This window comes from Panthera uncia, chromosome A2 (genome assembly GCF_023721935.1).
Source record: "Panthera uncia isolate 11264 chromosome A2, Puncia_PCG_1.0, whole genome shotgun sequence".
Lineage (NCBI taxonomy): Eukaryota > Metazoa > Chordata > Mammalia > Carnivora > Felidae > Panthera > Panthera uncia.
Window position 1 is genome coordinate 21,105,616 of NC_064816.1, and position 7,231 is coordinate 21,112,846.

The following is a 7,231-nucleotide window of genomic DNA, read 5'->3' on the forward strand; positions in this document are numbered from 1 at the left end:
TGGCCGGGTGAGAAGCAGGAGGGCTTTCTCACGCAGGCCTGTGTGTCCCAAGGCAGATTGGTCAGGTCTCTTTATCTGTGAAACTACAGAGCTGCTTCATGTAATCTCCGAGGCCCCTTCCAGTTCTAACAGCCTGTGATCCTCCTGTCTTGATTTTAAAAACATAGATGAAGTCCCACTGGGGCTGAGTGAAGTAAAACTCGGACCAATTTTTTAACATTAAAAACAATGAGTGCCTCGTACAAGTGGGGGGTGAAATGCTTTTGCCCACTGGGCCTGCGGTCTCTGTACTTTGGGGAAAGGAAATGCTACCCTGTGATAGGGAGGGAGGGGCTGGGGCACGTAGAAAGGCTGCCGGGCCCCATCAGAGCCTGGTTCCTCTGCTCAGATGCAGGGACTGGATCACAGTCCATTTCTGGGATCAAACGAGTCACTGATTATAGCATAGTCACCGTCCTCTTCCTTTGCCTCCCCTTTGCCGCCTCCTCAGCCCTGGTTGATGTCATTCTGGCTTAAGTTATTTATTATGGGTCTGTGGCTCTCTAGATGTCAAACAATAATGATAGAAAAGTTGCTATGTCTACATCAGGCTAAGCTAGGCAGAAAAGCTGCAAACCAAGAGTGATAGCCAAAACTGACTGAGGAGCCTGGAAGATTGTTCAGACTGGATGTCTCTGTGCCATACTGGAAGTGGTCAGGGCAAAGGGACCCTGGATTTGGGCCATGAGGGGAGTGTTGCTTTGCTTCCAGGGGACTCTGGGAGAGCCTTCTTGAGACTATAGTTACCGTGTATGAGCCTCACCGATTGCCCAACACTCTGGACCCACACAGGATGACCCAGGACTGTGAGAAAAACACACAGTGTGTTTTATCTCACTTAATTCTGCCAACAGCCTTGTGAGGTGGGTACTTTCCATTTCACAGATGGGAACATAGAGCCTTGGAGACTTCGACCATATCGGTGCGGTTAAATTTAGATCTGGTTGACCGGAGAGCCTGCTCTTAGCCACCGTCCCACCCCACCTGAAGGATGGAGTCTGCCTGGAGGGCAGGGAAACTTCTCTCCATCTGTGCAGCCAGCCCTGACGCTGTGCCACATAATTAACCTCTCTTCGTTTCTGTCTAGGGAGTTTGCCTTTATTTCTTATCTTTCTCCCCACTTGGTTCCCACGTCCAGAGAGTAACTAGTACATTTCATTCACTGGTAACTGGCACAGAGCCAGAAATGCAAAATGCCCCCCTGCATTTACCAAAGCCAATACGTAATTTATCTGTTTCCATCGGAGTGTTTAAAAAACGAAGCTCCAGGAATGCAACGCAGCAACTGTATTGACAGCATCATGGGACGTGGCCCTAGAAGAGTGAGAAGCCACAAAGATTTAGCCTGTTCAGAAGTTTGCTCTTTTGGAAATAGTAATTACAGTTATAGTATGATTAATAGTAGAACCGTGAAGCGTTAACCTGTTAGAGATGGAAGTCACCCTCAAGAGTGTGGAGAGTTTGTAACACAACTTCCCAGATGGGACATTAAAGCCTGCAGAGAGGTGGGACTCTGTCCAGCTAACTGGGGCCTGTGGACGACGCCCTGCCCCATGCCCCGTGTCATCCTGCTCTCAACTTCTGTCCCCTTAGTTAGTAGTGACAGTTACTACCAAGAAAAAGCATTGCACAGAGACAACTCACGGTCACGTTTGTAGGAGTCTCCCACTGTGATGTTCTTTGTCACTGAAGACAAGGGTGACCTATGGGAGGAACACATTAACAATGAACTTCATTGCACTTTACAGTGTTTTCGTCTTTCTCCTCAAGTCAGAGCACAGATCAGTCATGGAGAAGAAAATTGCAGGAACAGCTCGTGTGTGTGTGTTTATGGAGCCTTTGTTAAAGGTTTATCTGCGGTTGGATTATGTGGGGTTTTTTATTTTTGTCTTTTTTTTTTGAGTGGAGTAGTAAAAAAGTGAATGAAAGCTTGTAGTTGGTTTCTTTTGAATTAATTGAGAAAGAAAAATGTTTATTCTGAGAGAGTATCTGTAGTGCGATGTCGGTCTGTAATTTTTGCTCATTTTGCTTTCAATACTTTTGCCTAAATGCTCCTGGACATGGCTATGGGACTTAGGTGCCCACAGAGGGAAAAGGATTCCCTTAGGCAGGAAAGATGTGTCTCGGCTCTCTGGGAGCCCAGCCCTTGTCCGAGCAGGGCCCACAGACACGCGGCCACACCATGGCACTTGCTGACCCGGCTCCTTTGCCCTCTGCGCCTGGGCCGGCCTAAGAGCCTCCACCAGGGCCCTGCGGCACCACTGCCCGTTTTTGCAGGTCAAACCGGAGGCATCCTTGCTAAGAAAAGCCATGTCGGCAGAGCCCACAGGGGGACGGCCTTCCCGTTGCTACCATCAGGTCTGTAAAAGACGGTCACTACAGTTCAAAATTAGGCATCAGGGTAAAGAAGCGCACGTGGTTGGGCGGTTCTCCCACATTTCCATCTTCAGTGAACCCCTCTCCTAACCCAGGGCAGAATTCATCATTCCTTCCTATGTGTTTCCAGGACTCCTTGCACGGAACCCTGAGGCGGCTCTCTTCTGAGTTAATTGGCATCCATTGGTTTTCCAAGGCAGGTGCAGCGCTGTGTCCCTCTTTATGCCCTGCATCTCCTTCCTGGCCCGGCTCCAACACATGCCTGTGATGCTATAGGGTTGAGTCAGGTGGATGAGAAATAATGCCCATGTGCCAGATGGTGGGTCCCTGGACCTCCCAGCATCCCTCGGTGCCTTTCTCCCTTCCCTCTACTTCCTCTGCTCAGGATCCAGCTGTAGAGGAGTGACACGTGTCCAGAGACCCCGGTGACCCTGAGACCACGGTCAGCTTTGCCCTCTGGTCACTGGTTGGGAGCAAACCTTCTACCCGTCAGACTGTATGCTTTCTGTGTGCTCTGGTTCTGGCCGCTTTGGTAAGAGCCTTCTGCGTATTGGCTGCACTGGTTCGGTGGAATGTAGACATCAGACAAATTAGTCAATAATGAGTAGTGTTCTGAAATTTTTAAAAAGATTTTGTGCTTGGTACCCTCATGTACTCCTGCATCCGATACATCTGCTCCTTCAGTATATTTAAAATAAGAATTCACATATGAAGTGTTGGTCTAGATTTTCTAGAGAGCGGCAGTTGAGGCAAACAGAGATGTCACTGTGACTGAGTTGTTTTGGTGGCCTCACGCAGTGCATTCCTGGAAGTCAAGAGAATACGCTGGTGTGAGGTCCAGAGTTCCTCCCCTAGGCTGAATTTCCTCCCGATGGGAAGGAGGGGTACCCTATGGGCTTTCTTTGCAGAACGGCAGATCAGGTCCTGGGAGCAAAGGGTCCCTGCCTTGGAGGTGCCTGACCTCTCACCCTCCCCCACCCTCCTCCCAGGCTCCCAGAGGGCCTGCCTCTGCATCCAGCCAACTCCAGGGCACGTAGAGCCACCAACGTGCCCGTCTAAAGCGTTGTCTTCTCCCCGCAGCCAGCATGCCGACCAGCGAGACAGAGTCTGTGAACACGGAGAATGTAAGTGGTGGAGGCGAGAACCAAGGCGGCTGTGGGAGTCTCTGGTGAGTGTGGAGGCCGCTGGCCCTCCTGCCCCCTCCTGTCTTCTTGGAGGAGCACGTGTGGGGGAAGCCACCCCAGATTTCAGTGGAGCCCCAGGGCCATAGCCTCAGGTGCACGAGGGGTGGGTGGGCTCACCCTGGACCCCTTGGTCCCCCCTCCCATCCCAGGCCCCCAGGCCCCCGGCGTTTCACATGCCTCTTCCCCCAGAGCAGCCCGTCCTGCTGAGGCAGAGCCTGCTGCGGGGCGTGCCAGGTAACCCGGCAATTCCACTGTTCCACTAGGTGCTGGTGGAAACGAAGAGGCACGGCCAAGGCTGGGCCCTCTGGGTGTCGGCGGTGGGGGTAACAGGCCTGATTCTCCTCCCTGTCTGCTGTTGGCATCCGTGCCTTGATGAAGCGCTTGTATGGCAGAGCGGCTGACAGAATGCGCTGCATATTTAAGTTTTCCTTCACTGGCGGGTTCTCTGCGGCCTCGTACACGGGGCTGGACACTGAGAGCCCACTATCCTTTGCTCACGGCACCTGTTTTTGGAGCCCTGCACCACCCTCTCCTAATAGTGGAGGGCGCCACCACATTCACCCCTGTTGGCTTCTGTCTAGATAACCTGGTCCCTGGTGGGGACCAGCAGTGTGCAATGTGCAGAGTACTGCCGACTCTGGGGAGCACATGCGATTTTATTTCATTTGCTTTCTGCTGGTACCCTTTAGGTCTTATCTCTGTAAAGTAGAGGTGGTGTTTTTAAGAAAATTTGATCTTCTTGCAGAGATTCGTAAAAATAATGTGTTTTGGGCAGAATGCTCAGCAATTTAAGAAGTGCGTTTGCCTCCATTGTCTGGCTCCACCCTCTCTACAACATTGTAAAGTAGGCGGGGGGATGGGTTCGTTATCCTCATTTTACAGATGAGAACACTGAGGCTCAAAAAGTTGTGCTGCTTGCCCAAACCCATGCAGTTGGTGGATAGCAGAGCCAGGACTCCTAATCCAGTGCTTCTCTTGCTGTAGTAGCAGCACAGTGTGGCTGAGTTGCAAGCAGGGGAGTGGGTGGGGGGACTTCAGTCTGGGGAAGTGGGGCCAGAGGAGAAGGACCCCTCCCCCCCCCCCGGCATCAATGGCCTGTGACAGGGCTGCACAGGGCAGCCGGCTAAGAGTCTTCTGCCTGGGCCCCGGTGGGTGTCAGCCTGGCCTGCATGGCCCCGGCAGACCTCGCCTCCTGCTCTGCTCTCACCCCTGCTGGCTCACTGGGGAAGCTGGGGATGCTGAGCCCAGGCTTCTGTGCATGGCTTTTCCATCTCTTAGCTGAAGTGATGGGGAGAAAATGCTCAAACCTTCCTAATCGAAATCGTATTCTTTCTTTCTTTCTTTCAGCCAAGCCATCTCAAAATCCAAGCTCAGGTCAGTATCTTCTGTTTTTTCTTAAGTCTGTGTGCTGGTGTTTTACTTTCTAACTTCTCAACTATACACGGAGTTGCTCTAGACTTGGTTTTTACTCTGTGGGCTAGAACGTTCATATTGAAGATCGGTCTGTCCAGTAAGTATCAAACACCTGCCCTGGAGAGCAGCAGAGTAGGTGCTGAAGATCTTGCCCCAAGACAAACTGACAGGACGTAACAACGAACAATTTCTTGTCACCAATCAACCCTTCGTACTCCTGCCCAGAGTCTGTCCTTAAAGAGGGATTCTTCTTGTCTCTTTTCTGCTTACAAGTTTTTTATGGAGGGGGATTCAAGAGGTCTTCTGAGGTGCTAGTGATGTTGTGTTCCTTGCTCTGGATGCAGGTTACATGTTTTGTTGGTAATAACACATTGAACCATATACCTATGATTTGTATACTTTTCCATATAAATGCTATTTTTCAATTAAAAACAACATTTTACTACAAAAATTGACTTGAAGTGGACATATGAATATAAAACCTAAAACTGTAAACATTCTGAAAGAAAACACAGGAGAAAAATCTTTGTGACCCTGGGTCAGGCATAGGTTTCTTAGAGACGAAACCCAAAACACTGGCCATATGAGAAGACAAGCTCCAGACCGGAAGAAAAAACATTTGCAAAACATTTGATAAAGGACTAGTATCCAGTATATGAGAAGAATAATACATAAATATGGTGTGAATAATTGGAAAACTATAAAAAAGAGTTAGTATATTTTAACAAGTATATCACCAAAGAGAGGTGGATGACAAAGAAGCACATGACATGATCATTGGTCACGAGGAAAATGCAAATTAAAATCACGGTGAGACATCACTATACACCTATTAGAAAATTTTTTACACCTACAGATCAAATTTTAAAATCTGACAATACCAAGTGCTGACAAGGATGCAGATCGGTGGGGATTCCCATATGTTCCTACAGGTTGAAAGACACGGCCCTTTTGAAAACAAGTTGACAGCTGCTTGGAAAGTTAAACATCTATTTACTGTATGACCCAGCAATTCCACTTCCGAGGTATTTATATAAAATGAAGATCAATGCCTGCATGAAAAATGTTTACATAAGAGTTTACAGCAACTTTATATGTAATCGCTATAAACTGTAAATAACTCCAGCGTCCGTCAGATGGCGAATGGGTAGACAAATCGTAGTTCGCGCATATGACAGAATAACGCTCAGCAATAAGAAGGAAAAAACTGCCGATAGATACAACACAAACGAATCTGGAACGTATTTTTGCTACGTGAAAGAAGCAAGTCTCAAAAAGCTCTATATTGTGTGATTCTATTTATTGGACATTCTGGATGAGACAAAACAATAGGGACAAAAAACTAGTTTTCAGGGGCTGAGGTGAGGAGGGTGGGTTAACTGTCACAAAGGGCCGTGAGGGAAGTTCTTTGGGTGATGGAAATCTTCTACCTCTTGACTGTGGTGGTGGTTACAAACCCTCTTCCTAAATGTTAATAGTTACCACATATCTATCGTATCTCAATAAACTGGACTTAAAAAAGAACAATTAAAGGCCCCTCCCTGACTCCCTGTTGCCAGAGGGCGTATTCATTCCTTCATAATTTGGGCCCCAGCTCGCTCTCTGGCCTGATCCTCAGACACTGCCCCTTATTCCCCACTCTGTGGTGGTAACTGGACTGCTCTCAGTTTTCAACATGCGGTTTCTTCCCACCTCAGTCCCCTTCACCTGGGGTGGAGTGCCCTCCCGTCTGCCCCCTGGTGAACCCTTACTCTGTTATCCAGAGCCCGCCCAAATCTCAGCTTTTCAGAGAAACCTTTCCTGCCTCACGCAGAGAGCATTTGCTGCTCCTGTCTCTCCGCCTGTACTCGGGACCCTGAGAGAAGTGCTTAGTGGGGATTTATAATTGTTATTTGCCCCAACCTTGCGTGCTTTTCAAGGTCAGAGGCCGCAGGACGAGGCACCTTCTTCACCTCCATATACCCAGTGTCTGGAGCCCCATGAGGGGCAAATTGAGAAATGCTGCAGGACTTCAGGGGATGGGAGAGTGAAGCCTCCAAGACCTCATGATGAGATGCTTGTGACTTGTCACTACAGCATAAATAGAACCACCAACTCTGGTTCTTTTTTGGATCACCTTGCTTGTGTGGACTGAATTATGTATCTCAGGAGAAACCCAGCCTCAAGGGGACAGTCTTTAGTGGGATTTTTCTACACTGGTCATCATGTTTCCAGCCACT